Below are 18535 nucleotides of genomic sequence, written 5' to 3' on the forward strand. Positions count from 1 at the left end.
CGCCCATGCTGCCGCGCCGCCGCCGCCGCCGCTGCTGCTGCTGCTGCTGCTGGCTGCTGCTGCTGCTGCTGCTGCTGCTGCTGCTCTGCTGTGTTACTTCCACCTTCTTCTCTAACGACATAGCCACTGTCGCTGCCACTCTTGTCACCATCACGACTGTTTCCTCTCTCTCTCTCTCTCTCTTCTCTCTCTCTCTCTCTCTCCTCTCTCTCTCTCTCCTCTCTCTCTCTCTCTCTCAATTCTCTCTCTCTCCTCTCTCTCTCTCTCTCTCTCCTCTGCATTCATCTACGTGTATGATAAAGATTAAATGAAGCTCGTAACATGTATGTGTGTGTATGTGTGGAATATATATTAAGCATACATGTAAAGCTGTCAGTGCTTTATATCCAGCTTAGTTCACAACCATTACATCCACCCACCACCGCTAGATAGTCTCCCATCACCCCCACCATCAAGACCCTCTGTAATGCAACCTCCAAACCTTTCGTAGCAGCATGAGACACCTCGCATCAAAGGAGACCGCCGAGCTACGTTATTATAATACTCGACATGTGGGACGTGGCGCTTAGAGGGACGCAGGGAGGGAGAACCAGGTGGGAGGAGGAGGAAGAGGAGGTAGAGGTAGCACAGGTTGGAGTGAGGAGTGAGGAAGAGCCAAGGGAGAGAAGTCAGGGAGCGTAGTGTGGGAGTGCTGGTCGACGGGGCCGGTGGCGCAGATGAGATACCTGGGAGAAGGATGAGGAGGAGGAGGAGGAGGAGGAGGAGGAGGGGGAGGAGGAGGGGAGAGGGAAGGAAGGAATAGAGCCGTTGAAATGTAAGAGAGAGGTTGAGCGCTCCTGTGTTGGAACAAGGTTTTAAATTTTACCATCTTATACCAAGAAACATATAGATTTACACACTTGTTAGGTAAAAGGAGAACATCTGGCGCAGGGGTAAGGGAAGCACTGGCTGGGTGTGAGGATTTAAGTGCTGCTAGTGAAACGGCAAGGGCGAGGAAGGGCGAGAGGCGGGAAGACTGGCAGGACACGCAAACTTGAGGGGGCAGGGGGGAGGAATATTAATCCTGGCGTGGCTGGCCCGAGGATAAATCACCTGTAACGAGGATATAGGTGGCGGGGAGAGGTGAGGGCAGAAAGAGAGGAGAGAGAGAGAGAGAGAGAGAGAGAGAGAGAGAGAGAGAGAGAGGAGAGAGAGAGAGAGAGAGAGAGAGAGAGAGAGATTACCATCGTATTCCTGAAACGCTTCTTGTCACACCTCGTCTGCTCTTTCATAAGGCTCTAGTTGAAATTACACTGTGATGTTTTTGTACGGATCTAGTGAAAGATAAAACAACCTTTCTACATTATTAACAGGATAAGCAGCCTTGAGAACCCGGTTAATCATCTCTCTGTAGCCTTTGAAAATAGATGTGGTGTGGTGAGAGGGCAAAGCGTTTCTGAGCGACACGTCATAGCAGGGAAGTGTCGAGAGCTTGGTCAGTGTACAAGGAAGATGTGGTGTCCATTTTGTTATGCTGAAGGGAGGACGTTAGTCATTCTAGTGTTATTTGTTATGCAGATTAATTCGTCCTTGATCTTCTCTTTCTTCTTCCTTGTATATGATACCGAATAAAAAACAAAAGTAAATTAAGAACAATGAAAAATAAGTAGGAAAATAATGGTTAAGAAAACAAGGAAATACGGAAAGAGAACCCCTGTATGGAGATGCGAGGGGAATCCATGGAACCCGCAGAACAGACACCTTGTTAAAGAAAAAGCAAAAGAAATCAAGAGTAGCTTGGGAACCACCGTTGTAATGCATGTCATGGGTGTCTAATTGGCCAATAAGCCCCGCCCTCGCCTCCTCCCCGCGCTTGCTATTGGCTATCGGTGTCTGGGGGGAAGCCTTCGATTGGTAGGGAGGCTTGATCTGACGGAGGCGTTAAGGGGTACGGTTGGCGGGAAGGGGGGTCAATCTGAGGAAGCTGTATGACCTAAGGTGTGGCTGTTTTTTTTTTTTTTTCTTTATATTTTTTTGTATTTTTTTTTATTTTAAGTTTGTGTATGAAGTTTTGTTTATTAAATTGATTGAGAAGCAAGAAAAAAACTAATGTAACCTAATCTTAGCTGACAGTAGGGATATCATAAAGAGAAGAGGTGTGTGTGTGTGTGTGTGTGTGTGTGTGTGTGTGTGTGTGTGTGTGTGGTAAGGTTTAGCCGCTTCACTTGCACATTTCAATATCTGCAGCATCCTACCCACCAACACTTCTCTGTTTGTTGCATGAAAACTGAAACCTAACACGTGCGCATACAATCTGTGATACTAAGGGCACGGTAGGTGTGTGTGTGTGTGTGTGTGTGTGTGTGTGTGTGTGTGTGTGTGTGTGTGTGTGTGTGTGTTGCAGAGTTGAGCTTCTCTATATGTGTACATGCTATAATAACTGTAATATTCTTCTATCTCTATTTTTATCATTGTTACCAAAAAAAAAAGAAAAGAAAGAAAGAAAACTAAAATCTCTATAACAATAGCTTGCTGACTCTCTCCCTCTCTCCCCCTCCTTCCCTTCCTCTTACGCCACACATTCCTTATACCAATTCAGAGTTTTCCCAATAATACGTACACTCATCAGTAATTCACCACACCAACTGGACACCATACAATCTGAGACACGAACGAGGAACTGGGAAACCATTCTCCCTAGTGTAGAGGTTCCAGTCAGTCAGGAATGGTAGTAGTAGTAATAGTGGTAGTAGTACATTTCAACACCACAGCTTGTTCATGCATTGGTGTATAGCATAACGACTTGCACCATACATAGGCCAGTGTGTTGTGACTTTCAAATGCGTCATCACGTATAGGACATACCAACCATTCCGAGGTAACTAGCTGACAACTAAATCGCCTTCATATGTACTTCGTAGTGGAAAGTATTGGTGGACTCTGGGCGCTGTTCATTTCTGTCCCTGCTTTGCTAGAAGAGTAACTTAATGAGGCAAACGCTTCAAAATAGTAAGAGTTGATTGTCCAGAGAGAGAAAGAGAGGATCATATCAGTACTTCCTCAATATTCAGTAGCCATTATGTTTCCCGATAGGCCTCCTTCACGTTCAGCGCCCTGGATGTAGCACTGTACTCCCAGGCCAGTTATTATTACACGAGCGAGCTGAGACAAGAAAAAAACACAAGTTCCTTCAGTCAGTCAGGGCAGCAGATGACGATTGGAAATGAAATGCCGAAGAGCGAAACCGACTCGTTTTGTCAGAATAACATAAGAGAAAGTGAAAGAGAAAAAAAGAAAAAAAATATAAAGGAGGAGGTAGAATAGAAGCACGGAAGCCACACCATTTAACCTTGGAGTGTCTGTAAGAAGCCTGAGAAGTATTTGGCGTTGATACCTTAACCATTTAGTAACCGTTTCTGAATACCTACAGGGCGGTTGCTGATACTTCACTTTCCCGCCACTCAGGACTCGAGGAGAAATACACAGTGCAGTGTTTGCTTGTCCTCGATGCTGACTTGACTTGCAGATAGGGAGGAAGGAAGCTCGTCTATTTATACTGGCATACCTGAAGGCCTCACCTTTGTTCTCGTCACCCCGGGAGCCATGACCCGGCAGCCTTCAGTGGCTTAGGAGGTCACGCAGGCGGCGAGGGTTAATCCATTCACTGCTATTGACGATTTCCGAACGCACACACCCACTAGTTAATATAATGCAGTTAGTGATGGAATAATTGTAGTGGGTGAGTAACCAGATATGCCGTTTTTCTTGTCGTTTTATTGTAAATTTACTTAAAACCTTGTGTTATTCAGAATGTAATTAAAACTGATGCCGTGGTACCGGGAAAAGTTTGCTTGATAATCACCAGTTAATTAAATGTAAGTAAATGAATAATTAGACATTTTTTAATCCTTTTATCACGCTTAAGTAGTTACTTTAATCGTCAATGATGCCGTGGCAGTGAAGGAGGATCCAGAATGCGTGTAGAATGATTATGATGCCGTGTCACTGAGGTGGGGCTGAGCATGAGGGAGGCTGCGCGTATCATGAACGCCTGCATGGTGCCACTCTCGCCTCACGCTGCGCCAAGCCATCCGCCCGTAAGTGTTATTGATTACTGCTGCAGCTTGAGTCACAGTAGTGCTCGGCCTTAACCCAGATCAGTGTTACGGTTATGTCTGATTGGCTGGCTTCCGTATTGACTCAGGCTTCCGCGTGCTGCATCTCTTTCACTACCAAGGCATCATTCTAAACACATTCTGGATATCATACCAGTTCACGATGAGAGGACTGAAAACTGTCTCTAATTACTCATTATCTCTTCCCTCTGCATTATTCTTAAACTTCGCGTTTTATCCCACAACTTCTAACTGGTTATCTGCTGACTTCCTGGGCATTTCAAGATTTTGTACTGAAAGGGTTTGAGGACACCAGTAAACAGGAGTGTCACCCTTGTTCCTTCTCCTCCCTTCCTTCCCGCTGCGGATTACCAACGGTTAGTGATGCTCCGTTGACCAAAGACACCTCAATGAATGGCCTGTGTGTGTGTGTGTGTGTGTGTGTGTGTGTGTGTGTGTGTGTGTGTGTGTGTGTGTGTGTGTGTGTGTGTGTGTGTGTGTGTGTGTGTGTGTTTCGTCCCTTTGCGGTTTAAAGCATCCACGTGCATCTGTTCTCCCTAACTTTGCAGGTGGAACGGAGGAAGAGATGGCATGAAATTAGACGGCCATGTATCCGTGAGGTATGACGCCAGGAACCCGCCACTTAGCCGCCTCATTACGAGCCGTCTGTGTGTAATGGCCCGCCGCTCTACACGAAACTTAAAAATGAGCCAAAAAAAGTATTAAGATTTGAAAAGAAAGTGCACATCGTTCTTCATTGTGCAGGAAGTTGACAGTAGTAATCACTGCTTGCAGATGAGAGAGAGAGAGAGAGAGAGAGAGAGAGAGAGAGAGAGAGAGAGAGAGAGAGAGAGAGAGAGAGAGAGAGAGAGGAGAGAGAGAGAGGAGAGAGAGAGAGACTAATCTGTTGCCTTCTTTATTATTCAGATTTCTCCTATGTAGGCCAAAGACTAAACCTCTTGGTGTATGCATGGAGAAGGGAGAAAGGGATGACCTGTTATGCTTTACCGAGGAAGTGGTGATAGTAGTGGTGGTGATGGTGGTGGTGGTGATGGTGTCATGAAGGCGGGGAGCAATGCTGGGTTATACAAGTTTATTTTTTCTTCAGTAAGTACGTAAGAACATAAGGGAAGCTGGAGGAAGCCAGTGAGTATACTGATTGGGCTGAGCAAACTTAGTACTGTTCATTGCCTCAAAAACTCGGTTCCTCCATCTATCAACTCGACACAACCTTCCAGTTAAGTATCCCCTCTTCAGTGACACTCAGTTACCTCCCTCTTTTACACTGAACATCCCCGGTCTGCCCTTTACTGTTAATCTAAACGCTGAGAGATATCATTCATTCTTTAAGGGCGCAGTGTTCCTGTATATTCATTGAGTGTAAGGAACGTTATTAAAATGCGTTGGCTTTGCTAAATGGACAGTATTCTTAAATGTTTCAGCGTCTTGGCTACTTGTAACAGACTAATGGTAATAATTGTTGTTTTTTAAGGCATTTTTTATGATTTTAATGACAATACGACTCTCAACCAGACTCAACAGAAGTTACTGTGACGGGTAATAGAGAGAGAGAGAGAGAGAGAGAGAGAGAGAGGAAATATAATGGGATGTGGGGATGGTGGGTGAGGGACGGTCTCCTGTCAGTCACACTCGTCAACAGTGGGGTGGAGTCCGCCTGTTAGATGGCTGACTGACGGATGTTACCTTCCCCCTTCCTTTTTCCACCCGTCAGGAGCCACGTGCATGTGGGCCACAGTTGCGCACACTACCTACGTTCACCCACCCATTCATACGTCTCTTCATTCATTGCACGCACTTGTACTTCTCTCACAGACACTCAAACACGCAACAGTACTCTCTCTCTCTCCCCTCTCTCTCTCTCTCTCTCTCTCTCTCTCTCTCTCTCTCTCTCTCTCTCTCTCTCCTCCTCTCTCTCTCTCTCTCTCTCTCTCTCTCTCTCTCTCTCTCACTCTCTCTCTCTCTCTCTCTCTCCCTCCCCCTGTGACCTCAAACACGTGTGTTGGACAGAAGAATTTTTCGCACATTTTTCGGACTTGCCCCAAATGAAGTGCTAATTGAGAAAGCAAAGGCCGGAGTGTAGGTCTCTCTCTCTCTCTCTCTCTCTCTCTCTCTCTCTCTCTCTCTCTCTCTCTCTCTCTCTCTCTCTCTCTCTCTCTCTCTCTCTCTCTCTCTCTCTCTCTCTCTCTCTCTCTCTCTCTCTCTCTCTCTCTCTCTCTCTCTCTCGAAGCAGTCTTGAACCAGGGCTAACTTATGTAAACCATCCACAACCCTTGCTCTGCCACACCCACATTGCCCTACACTCCTCTACAACATACCTAAGATACTCAACTTGCTTTGCACCCAGCCGTCCATGCCTTGAGTCGCAGCTGCCATGCTACCTATACACTCCCAGTATGTTTAGGGCTCGGGTCCCTCCTCCCCTTCATCTCTTCAGGCTCCCACCAAACCTCAGTCAGTTCGGGCCCTCGGGATGCCCACCTGTTGCAGCCTCAGGGAAGCGGGGAACAGTGATCGTGGCCCGGAGTCTCCTTGGTCTTGCTTGCCTTGCTGTGGGTTGATGTAGTGGCTGTAGTGTTTATGGTACCTTGGGTGTATGTAAGTGAAGGGGGAGTCAATGATCTTATCCCAGCGGTGCGAACTCCTCGGTCCCCCTTAAATTGGTGTGTGTTTATAATGTTTATGGTCCCTTGGGTATAATGAAGGGGGGAGACATGGTAGGGAAGGTAGAGCTAAGGGCGCGAGGTGCAGTAGTATACAGTATAGTGGAGATTGGAGGTGATGGAAAGTGCGTGTAGAGAAAGTTGGTGTTGCTTGATCTGAAAGTGACTTGGTAATCTGCGAAGAGAGAGAGAGAGAGAGAGCAGAGAGAGAGAGAGAGAGAGAGAGAGAGAGAGAGAGAGAGAGAGAGAGAGAGAGAGAGGATGGTCTCGATTATATCAGTGAAGAGCGAGGCGAGATTGTGGCCGGCTGAGGTGAAGTGTTGGTAGATAGTGGTAATAATTGACTGGCAACAGGTGACTTATAACAAGACCCTTTTAGCAGTGGTGTATCCTTGAAGCCAGCCCGCTCACCATGCATGCCGGGCCACGGGATAGACTTGCCGGCTGAGGGGCGTGGGGGTTGGCAGTGCTGTGGTGACGGTGGTGTTAGATTTTCATACTATTTCATTAAGAGACTGCATCAGTGTTCCTTTACCACTTACGCCAGTCTGTGTACTGTGTAGGCCTATGTGCAGGGCAGTGTAGGCCTCCCAAGTGACTGGACGCAATCTAGCATTAAACTGTTGTCCTCTTTTTAGTCTTGCATGCAGCGGCGGACTCCCGGTGCCTTTCGTTCCCACAGTAGGAGATGCGACGCGTGAGGTGCATGGGCTTGTTACTCTCCCCTCCCTCTCTTCCTTCCTCTCTCCATCCCTCTCTCCCGCCGTCCCCTACCCATGGACCCGTGGATGGCCGCAGCTTCTCGCCTGCAGGTTCTCTCCGCTGGCAGCTTATCCCACCTGCTCCAGTTACCTTGGTCTTATCTGTCTCGGCTGAGTGGGTCCTTGGTGCGTCGCCGCCAACCCCGCCCTGCTCCGCCCTGCCCCGCCCTGACCCGCCCCACTCATTCTTGTACCCACGGCCATCCCCTGCTGGTTCCCTTCCTACCCTTCCATCACTTCCCTTCCCTTCCCTCGCTTACCTCCCCGTCCACGGCCTCCTCCTTCTGGTTCCCTCCCTTCCTCCCGATAGTTTGAATTCCGTGTTCAGACACTCGTGGGTATGTAAGAGGTGCTATAACACACACTGATTAGCACGAGATGATCAGAGTAAAGCTAAAATCACATAGGAACGTAAAGATAAGCTGCAAGAAGCCATCAGACTACTTGTGGCAGTTCCTGTACAAAACGCACCCATTTTCCACCCACCATCTTTTAGAGCCCCGTAATGACTCAACACTAACAGTCTGAGTCCATTCCATAGTGTAGGTCCATTGACAATACATGAATGGAAAGGTAAATGGCATTGTAGTGTTATCGAGACTCTCATCAGGCGGGGAGCTTTGAAGGAGATGATACTTGGCCTTCACTAATCCGCCATTTGTTTAGCCGTGGATCAGGTTGTGCTATCTTTAGGTAATGAAATCTCCTGGGGTGAAGATTTAGCTGGTGGTTCTCGGCTGCTGATGAACGGAGCTTTTCGGAGTGTTAGTAGAGGAGGAGGAGGAGGAGGAGGAGGAGGAGGAGGAGGAGGAGGATCGGTGTGTATCCGTGAGTTGAGGAAGAGGTGAGATAAGAATAGGAGGAAGAGGAGGAGAAGGGGTGCATTGTCCGTGAGTTGAGAAGGAAGTGGAGGAAGAATAGATCCTGCCAATGAATCGCCTGAACACACGAACATATGGGTAGCAAAGTGCCCAGACTGAGTAGACATGCAGGGTACTGATCAGCAAAGGGAGGGAGGAAGATTGAGAAGGAAAAGGAGGGAGACTATACTGCATCCTTTCCATGACCAGAACACAGGGTTATGTGGACAGCAAAGTGACTAGCTTGAGTTGACATGCAGGGTACTGATCAGCAAAGCCAGGGAGGGAGGAGGGCAGTGGACATCAGAAGTAGTGCGTCTTATTTCTGTTTCTCAGTTAGTATTCGTGATCATTTATAAAAGTGTAGGTAATTCCATTGACGACTAGTGGTAGCACGAATCTATATAGACGCAGGCACTAAAAAGTTTGAATTGTTGTATTTCCACTAGTCTGGTCGTGCTCAGCTTAGAGAACCCATAAGCATCTCATTCAGGTCGTTAATAGGCACGTATGTTGATATTAACTTGGTGACCTTAACGCGGCAAGAAAACAGCCATAGTATGCTTTCTAACTGTTTCTCGTCACTGCACGCGTTGGTCACCAGGTGTGTGGCCCCGCCTTGCTTGCTAGAGGTGGTACTGCTACAGGCGTGCGGGACCTGGGCCGAGTACGAAGAGTGACCTTTACAATCCCTTTATTTTCTTACTAAGGTCGTAATTACCCGTGTTCCATCGCACAATCTGACGAAATATTGCAGCTCTGGTCATCTCCTTGGCTATCTTCTACCCGATCTACCGTTAACTCCAGGGTTTCTTCTCTTCTATTACTTGCTTAACTGCTATGCTTCTCCCCGCGGTCTCGCTGCACCAAACTTTCTATTCCGTCCACTTAACTAATGTATGAGTTAGGCGGTGTCAGCGCTCCTTAGTTTCCTTCACTGGGGGACTTGAAACACTACCTTACTCTGTCTCCCCCGTGTGATTTAAATGCCTTCAAGAGAGGATCCGTATCCAGTCTCTCGGGTAACATTTTGCTGCCTTTGACTACTTTGAGGGATCTAGCAATTAACTTTTTGTTGCTCTGTGTTTTGTAACCCTTGTGGATTTTCATTAAAGAGAAGACCGAGGAGGTGGTCGTGGTGATGGTGGTGGTGGAGGAGGAGCATAACGTAAAATAATAATGAAAGCTGCAAGAAGGCCTACACGTGGCAATTCCTGCATAAGCCAGACCGATCTATATCCCCCTATTCACCCCCATCCAGGAGGAGGAGGAGGAGGAGGAGGAACGTTGGAACTAAAGAGACATTGCTAAAGGTTAATTGTGCGCACGCGAAACCCACCAACCAGCCATCCAATATAGAGAAAGGTCTAATATAATATGATGCATCACTTTCAATGAGGCAGCGTGTGTTAGTGCGGCCTCGCCCTCTGTCGTGCCGCGCCCCGCCCCGTGCAGGCCACCACCAGGCGCTGTGTGTGTGGGACAGGGGTGCACCAGGAAGGGGAGGCGGGGGACAGGAGGGCCAGGTATCACGGGAGATATTTACGAGCATCACCAGTGGTTGTCTTAATTGTGGGTTGCATTTGTTATTCCTGAAGAGCCGCGTCAGTATTTTGTGGGTAAGTAGAGTGTCTTGGCTGTGGGGAAATTGTATCAGCTTGTGGAGTGCAGTGTGTGGTGCTCTAAGTATAACATTCGTGTTGGTCTGAGTATAACACTTGGGCCATTCTTTATGATCTTAACTGTGAGGGTGTGAGGAGACCGCACTCCATTACATCCAGCCGCTTGATCAACTGGTCGTCTATCAGTAAATATTTTTATATTGGAAGGCGGAACTTTCTTATCTTGCCTCATGAGGTGGCCGGCTGCTGTGCATCGCCGTCAGCAGTGGAAGCGGAGGAGCAGGACGGGGTCATGCCGTGCTCCCCTGAATCTTGCTTTGATTGTGAGAAAAAAAACCCGAGCGAACCGAGAGATTGAGGAAGGTACGAATGAGGAAAGGTTACGAATGTAGGGCGCAGCATTAAGGTGTGTGTGTGTGTGTATGAGTGTGTGTGGTGTGTGTTGGTGTGCGCGCGGTGTGCTGAGGCCGGAGTAGCTGCCGCCTTACTAGTGGAGGCTGCGGGGCTGGCCGTCCGATCGTGGGCACTGGTCACGACGGCACAAGTGGCCGGTCACGAATCCAGAGCGGGTTGCCCCTGGCCGCCTGGTGCACTTCCAGCGTCCACTGCCCCGCCGCCACTCTCTCTCCGTCCCTCCCTTACGCCCCGCCCAACTCGTGCTGGCGTAGTGTTCCTGGCGAGGCTGCTTTATGAGGCTTTGGTGAGTAACGGCGCCAGGCCTCCACTACACGGCACACTCAGTTCTTTAAGAGTGGAAGACGCGTCAGATGGTGATTATCCCTCCAGTTTCTCCGGCGAGCCATCCCATCTCGCCCCAAACCAACCTAGTCCTGGCCAGACCGATGCAGGGGCCACTTGTGGTTATATACCTGGAGGTGGGTGGCGGTAATAATCAGGCAGGTACCTCGAGGGGGGAGTACTGGCCGGCCACACGCTCACCTTTCACATGGACCTCGCCGAGCCCCGCCACGCCGCTGCTCCCTCGCCGTCCGCTTAACCTTCCGCGGTCTCAGAGCTTGCAGGGTGACGGCGTGGAAATGTAAGCTGGATTGGCCGTCTTTAGAGGATAGAGGGATGTTCAGTGTTTAGGTGGCTTTCAGTGACCCCTCTCTCTCTCTCACCCTTTCTCTTTCTCTCTCCTTTTCCTTGTCTGGCTCTAAACGGTAAAGGATTAACCACTGATGATGAGAGAGAGAGAGAGAGAGAGAGAGAGAGAGAGAGAGAGAGAGAGAGAGAGAGAGAGAGAGAGAGTGGGGGGAACAGTTGACTTGCTCTCACTGCATTCTCAGCGCCCTGAAATAGGTCACCTTGGTCACTGCTCCACTCTCCCTCTCTCTTTCTCTTGACCTGGCGCCATTTCCATCTTTATCTTACTATCTCTGGAATGTTTGAGCGGCGACCTCTCTATCGGCATCATCGTCGCCAATATCATCATCACCCTCGTCTTCGTAACCACCCTCACTGTCATCATAAGTGGTGGACGGGACAGTCAGCCCGCCACGCCCACGCCGCACACACCACCCTCACCACCCACACCACTCGCACCATCCCCACCACCCCCAGTCTCGGAGCCGTCTTCCTCCACACGGGTTTAGGTCACACATCGTCCACGGGAAGACAACGATACAGGGCACACCACCTCTCCTTGCCCCGCCGCCCGCCTCGCCTCCCCTCCTCACCAGCCCACCGCCCCGCCCCGCCCGGACCCGCCACTCTCTCCTCTTTGAGCACCTTTGTTCACTTTTACACGGCGAGTGGTGCGAAGTATTTTCACTTACATTTTTAACCGATTTCTCCTGGAAGGGTCTTGCAAGTGGCATAGCAATGGCGGCCGTGCTCGAGGGATTCTGACAGTGATGAATCGTTCGGTACTTTTGCTTTCCCAGGTTATTCCCAAGTGATGGCAGCAGGGTGAAGGGTGTCACCTGTTGGCTGCGGTGATAATGACTGTCAGTTAGGATGCAGCGAGCGATGCCACGATCCGTGAACGAGATTATAAATGGCAGCCGCTTGTGATTCCGGGTATTAATGAGGCAGTTTGGCGATTCGGCTTGTAGGCGGTGAATAGTTAGCAGTAGTGCATATTAATGTGGGTCTCATGTGCAAGCTGATGGTCCCTCGGCGCCAGAATACCAATGGCGTGGCCGGCGAGGGTGTGAGGCAGGCCACGGAGAGCCACCTGGAGGCGGGGCAGGGACTGGGCCCGCTTTTGTTTTTATGGCCACGGAGGTCAGGCGGGGTGGAGGGCGTGTGGGCCCCTCGCCATGCCACTCCTCGCACCTGCACGCAGCGCCACACCCCTACACTTGTATCCCTGCTGCACCTCTGTCATACCTGCACGTACCAACCTGCCGTCCCCCACACCTGTGCGCCCTCCTCACCGATCCCACCTCAACCACACTACTGCTGCTCTGTGTTGATCCTACTGCCTACCTAGCACATGGCGTCACACACACACACACACACACACACACACACACACACACACACACACACACACACACACACACACACACACACACACACACACACACACACACACCTGCGGACAGCACCTGCCCTGGACCACACCTTCACATTGTCTGCTCCCTAAGGGTTAGTCACGCATGACTCGCTGTAGTCGTGTTGCGTCATCTGTGTGGCAGGACTCGGGCTCGGTAGTGGACGAATGGTGTGTGAGAGGCGGCGGACGGCAAGACAGGGAGGCACTGCCGCAGCAAAAACTCGTGTGGCATTTAAAGAGGGGAGGCGATGTGCAGGGAAGGAGGACACGCCGGGAGAAGGTGGCCACCAATTGCGGAAGTGTTGGGTGGGCAGGTTCATGCGTGAAGGGAGGCCGTAGGTAGGCCGCCGCTGGCACCTGTATCTTCTGACAGGGAGGGTGCAACTCTGGCTTCTTGCGTGGAGAGCCGCAGTGACTCCTTAAGGGTACGGAGGTGCTAGGATAACGGGCGTGCAGCACCGTTAAGCTGTGCTGCGAGGCACGGACTAGGGTTGTGCTGACCTCACCGTGTGGGGAGTGTATTGCAACAAGTAAACCTTGTCTTTGTTTTTGTCCATCATCTTTCCAAGGTAAATCAGTGGCATTGATGCAGCGAAGCCCGGTTTTGGCTTGTTAGGTTTGAGTCGCGCGGCGGGACGGGCGGCTCATGCTGTGCGATGCCGTGGGGATGTTGCCGGCGGGAAGTCAGCGGCGGGGAGAGTGAAGCTTATTTATGTAAGAGGAGCACCGCCTCGTCGACCCTTGCGTCGCTCCTTAGGGGTGTGCCGATACCAGGCGGCCGCGTCAATATTTTCGATCGATATAGGGCGCGGCGGGAGGGAGGAAGGGAGGGAGGGGAGAGGGGCGGCAAGCGGATCGTTGATGGACAGGGGACGAGGCACATCGATCACTTTGCCGTCCTAAGTGGCTGGCTTGGCTCACTCCACCATTGTCGAGTATGACGGAAAAAATGCCGCATCGGAGACAAGCCCTATGAATAGATGAAGGCTTCCTCAGTACGCCGCAGGGATGACTGTGCTACATAATTAACCTGCAATTACGAGCAGGACTTAGTAATGGCGACAGTTATGTTGCGTATTCCTTCGTGGAATATTTATCGCTGCGTGTTACTTGGGATGTAAACCGGGCCGCCTTGCGCTAATTGGCATTTACTGAGACGCTTAAAAATGCGATTAGTATACTTACTTTTCGGGTAAATTACTTAGATTTTTGAGAGCTCGTTTTTTTTATATTTTTTTCTCCCGTAAATACAATGCATGATCGTGTGTGTGTGTGTGTGTGTGTGTGTGTGTGTGTGTGTGTGTGTGTGTGTGTGTGTGTGTGTGTGTGTCCGTGTCCTTTTAATTCTTTCCCGGTTGAGGCGAGCGGGTGTGGGGACGCCGTGTGCCAGCGGGTGTAGGGTAGTAGGTGATGTGTGGTGAACCGTGGCCACGATGTTCAAGGTTTATGTAAGCTGCTGACACACACCCACTCACTCTCACACACACACACACACACACACACACACACACACACACACACACACACACAGGTGGACAAAGGATGACCTCGCTTTTTTCGTTGTGTGCTTCATGGTGAGGCCATCAGGTGTGCTTCATGCCAGCGCACGCTCGTCAAGACTGGCAGGCATTGGAGCATTGGAGCATTGGGGCAGGTGTCCCGTGTTTTGACGCACTGACAGGACTCTGACGCGCGGCTGGACCCGGGCGTGATGGCGCTGACAGGCTGAGGAGGGTGAAAGGGTGTTACTGTAAGGTGAAGGGAGGGAGGAAGGGACGTGGGGGGAGGGGGACACGTAGCTTGTCACGAGAGGGTTCGATTATACCGCGGACTTAATGTCAACGCCGTGATCTCGTGAGGCGCGGGGCATGAGCACTGCGTTGTGTCTGCGTGGTGCTCAGGCTCCCGGCTCACTGCAGACACTGAGCTACTGCCCTCGTAATTTTGCTGGTTGAAATATACTGCTTTTTTTATTATTATTATTGTCTTTGCGAGGTGAAATATACTCGGTTTTATCTTCATTAACATTTTTATTGCTGCTAATATTCCTTACTAGCGTTCAGAGCACAACATAAAGAAAACTTGCGTGGACACACACACACACACACACACACACACACACACACACACACACACACACACACACACACACACACACACACACACACACACACACACACACGGAAACTGAGAGAGAGAGAGAGAGAGAGAGAGAGAGAGAGAGAGAGAGAGAGAGAGAGAGAGAGAGAGAGAGAGAGAGATTAAATATATAATAATCATCTTACATCTATTTTCTAAACTCACAAGAAATAACGGGTTCAAGCTTGAAAAATTTAGGTTTAGGAAGGAGATAGGAAAAAATTGGTTCTCAAATAGAGTGGTAGGTGAGTGGAACGGACTCAGTAATCATGTTGTTAATGCTAGGGCACTAGAGGGCTTTAAGAGAAGATTAGACGAGTTTATGGATGGGGATAATAGATGGAAATAGGTAGGTATATTTCATACAGGGACTGCCACGTGTAAGCCTGGTCGCTTCTTGCAGCTTCCCTTATTTCTTATGTTCTTATGTTCTAAACCACAGTACGAAAATTAACGTCTAAAAAGTAGGATTTGATGTAAAATATCCTCTATCAGTGAAGGGTTTGCATCCCATACAGTCTAAGGGTGACGTAGCCATAGGTAGCGGCAGGGGGCAGGTACCGTTATGCCAGGAGCAGGTCAGCGAGAGGCAGCGTTCCATTCATGACGAGACTTTGTTACCACCACCAGGAATTCTCGTCCCTCAGATTAGATAGTCATGATGTCCTGTGTGATTGTGGTCTGAGTGATTTCTGCCGTGCGGGCGAGGGGCAGGTGGCGGCAGCTGGGGTAGGGGTGTGTGTGTGGCGGGGGGCGGTAGAGCGGGAAGGTGTGTGTGTGTGTGTGTGTGTGTGTGTGTGTGTGTAGCAGAGCATCTCGTGTCCTCACCTCATATCTCATGCACAGTATCGTGAGTCCTCGACGAAATGTTCTCGATTAGTTTTTAGACTTGCATAGTTTTTATAAAAGAGAGTAGGAGGAGGAGCTTTGTGAGGCTTTGATGATGGCGGCGGGCGGCGGTGGTGCCTCCTCAGGTGCAATGATACGTATTCTCTTCTTTATGCCGCTGTTTCGCCGTTTGTTTGGAGTCTGACACCAGGTGCGCCTCACTCTCTCATTACTGGATATAAGTTAGCTTTTTCATCCTCTGTACACGTGAAGTATAGACGAACACACGAATACTATGCTAGTCTTTTGAATTTACTTGCGAGACTGCGTGCGTGCGTCTGTGTGTGTGTATGTGTGTTGTGGTGGTGGTGGTGGTGGAGGTGGAGAGGTATTGGAGACTACCCGCCGTGGGAGAGCTGCAGTACTATCTCACTACTGGCCAGCTTAATTCTACCCTGTCAGTTTGGAGATGGCTGTCTTCAGACCAATGATGGATTGTGTATTATTTTTTTTCTCTATTAGTAATGTCGGGAATGTTTTGTTCTACCTTCCATGTTCTCTACAGAGTACATTTTTTTTTTTTTTTAAGGACTGATTATGGTAGATACGAACCATACTATGTTCTTGAGTTTTGAAACCGTACTTCTCAAAACACTGGTGAAATTGATCGAATCCGAAAACCATATTCAGAAAGGCTTTGCTCTCTCACCACGACTATTTTCAAAGGCCACAGAGACGATTAGTAAGATTCTCAAGACTGTTTCTCCCACAAATAATCTAGATATCTTGTTAATCTGTCACTAGAACCGTAAAAACCCTTAAAAACCCGTGTCACTTCAACTTGAGTCTTTTCAAAGTAGGCGAAGAAATAGCATTGGATTGTATATCATAAGAATAGCATAAACTCGGTAGTGTGTGTGGCCTGCCCTGCACAGTCTGCCCTTAGCGCTACCGAGGAGGCGAACTGACCAAGGGAAGAGCATGATGACGCGATTGATGGTCCGGGGTGATGGATGGAGCCACGGGCCACAGGAAGAGCGGGAGGGCTGCGAGGGGCCACTACTGGATCTGCCGTTGGTCGCTTTCATGGCCACATAACCCAAGGTCACACTCGGCTATTAGTGGGCGCGGGAAGTGGCCTGCCTGCGCTCCTCGTCAAGTGTGTGTTTACGTAAATTGGAGTTCATACGTGTGGATTAATGCTTGACATCAGTTTGGCTTGTTTTCTCATCTACATCTTTTATCATCTTCAACTTTTAAGAATTATTTTTTGTACCGGTTTTAAAATACGTGCATCTGTAGCTTAGGAAATATGAAATTAATCTCATACATTTTTTTATTCCTCCCTTTCTGTCCGCCCAAATGATTTACTACAAAGATGTCCATGGCAGTGAAAAGGTTAAATTCTGCTGGTGCTGGTGGTGCTGCTGGTGGAGGCTCAGTGCCTGGTGGCGTGTGTGTGCCTGGTGTGCGCGGCGCGGCAGTGGAGTGGTTTTCCCTGGGGCATTCACCACTACAGAGTATAATTGTGTCCAATGTGTATGTGTACATGCTGCGTGCTCCCCACTTGGTCTCAGGCGGCACGGAGGAGCACTGTGAAGTCATTGGGTTTATTATTACGTGAGAGACAGCTTCCTGATGCAGATACTCGTCAGAATGTCCTTGTTTTGCTGGAGGTGAGGAGTGTGGCGGGGCCTCCGTGTCACGCCTCAAGTGAAGTGAAGTGAAGTGATTACAAGATTTAAGTGGCGCCACAAGTAAGGTCATATTTGGTCTCAGTGGGGAGTTGACGTGTGCTGATGGGACAGTTGTGGATCATGTCGCCTCTCTTCGCTAGTGACCAGTGAAGAACAAATAAATGAACATTGATATGGACGTTACCATCGGTTCACTGTTTACTGATGTATTGCTTGAAATATTTATATAAAATATTTGGGTGTTGGACTTTTCGCTAGTTCTTCTTTATTTATTTTCTTATTTTAGTGTATTCTTGGAGTAAAAGTCGGAAAGCGTTCCCGAATTTCGAGAACTATGTAAACCATTCAACTATGATGCAAAGCCTGTAGTGTGATGGTATTTAGCCTCCGCTGCCTCCGGACTAACACGAAAGAAAGCTTTACTCAGGTCAGCTCGGCGCACCTTACTCCACTTACTAGCTGGAAGTGACCCGGGGCTCGCCTCTCGGGTCATGAGGCAATGCCAACACTTGCATATCATTTCATACCTGACGCAGAGCACTTGGGTGAGGCTTGTCGTCAGTTCTGTAGCGGTGCGGTGGTTTGGCCGCCAGCTGCCGTGGTGATGGAGTAGCACTCGGCATCAAGGTGAACAATGCAAGTGTGCGGTCCGTAAAGGTTAACGGGGCGCTGTGGAAATTCTGTAGTACAAGGACAGGACGCTTTCTTGTCATGTGAAGGATCCGGTGGCGTATGTTCAGGAGTGGCGGGTGCAGCGATCAAGTGCTTGGCGTGGGTGGCGACAGAATGCCATATAAGGTAGTTTTGTTTCCGAAATGGCTGAGATTTGTCATTTTCTACTCCCGACTTGGCGAGACTGATCACCGGGGCGGCCTCCTCCCCACCTTCACTGCGGACTTTGGGGTGCTCGCCTGCGCGGCGGCTCTTGTCTCGCAACCAAAGGGTGTCATGACGGCTGTTATGGATCTGTAGTCATCATTATTCCTCCCGACAGCACCGGCGAGGCCCCAGCTGGAGGGCCCAAACACAGCTGGACTCGCTCCGGATTTATTACCGGTTTTCGTCTTGCAATTAAATGATTATCTTAATCCAGAGTTAAAACATAATTATTTATGCACACATTAATTTCGATATAAAAGGAAGCGAATTAAAAATTTTGAGACTGTCTGTTCATCAGGGAAACATTTCGTCAGTTCTATATAAACGTTTGTGAGTTGCCATGTAGGTTTTCCTGTGTTTCGGACAGCGTGCTTCAGCGGTCGGGTGCCGCCGCGGCTCAGTGCCCGTTGAGGTGGGGTCTGTCGAGGTGTGAATGTGTCCGGTGGTGAGCAGGAGGCCCCGAGAGGCCAG

At 49.4% G+C, this 18535-nt stretch overlaps 1 protein-coding gene across 6 annotated transcripts in view; it reads left to right on the forward strand.

Annotated features, from left to right (window-relative positions):
- Nucleotides 1–18535, forward strand: part of LOC135111254 (aryl hydrocarbon receptor nuclear translocator homolog) — a 114244-nt gene that overhangs the window by 14490 nt on the left and 81219 nt on the right. Inside the window, exon 1 of one of the 6 annotated variants that reach the window (XM_064024444.1) lies at nt 18484–18509. The exons of the other annotated variants lie outside the window; for them this stretch is intronic. The gene's annotated coding sequence lies outside the window, so the exon portion shown is untranslated. Of the gene's footprint in view, nt 1–18483; nt 18510–18535 lie in introns of those variants that run through there. 6 annotated transcript variants of the gene reach the window in all.

This window comes from Scylla paramamosain, chromosome 21 (assembly GCF_035594125.1).
Source record: "Scylla paramamosain isolate STU-SP2022 chromosome 21, ASM3559412v1, whole genome shotgun sequence".
Taxonomy (NCBI): domain Eukaryota; kingdom Metazoa; phylum Arthropoda; class Malacostraca; order Decapoda; family Portunidae; genus Scylla; species Scylla paramamosain.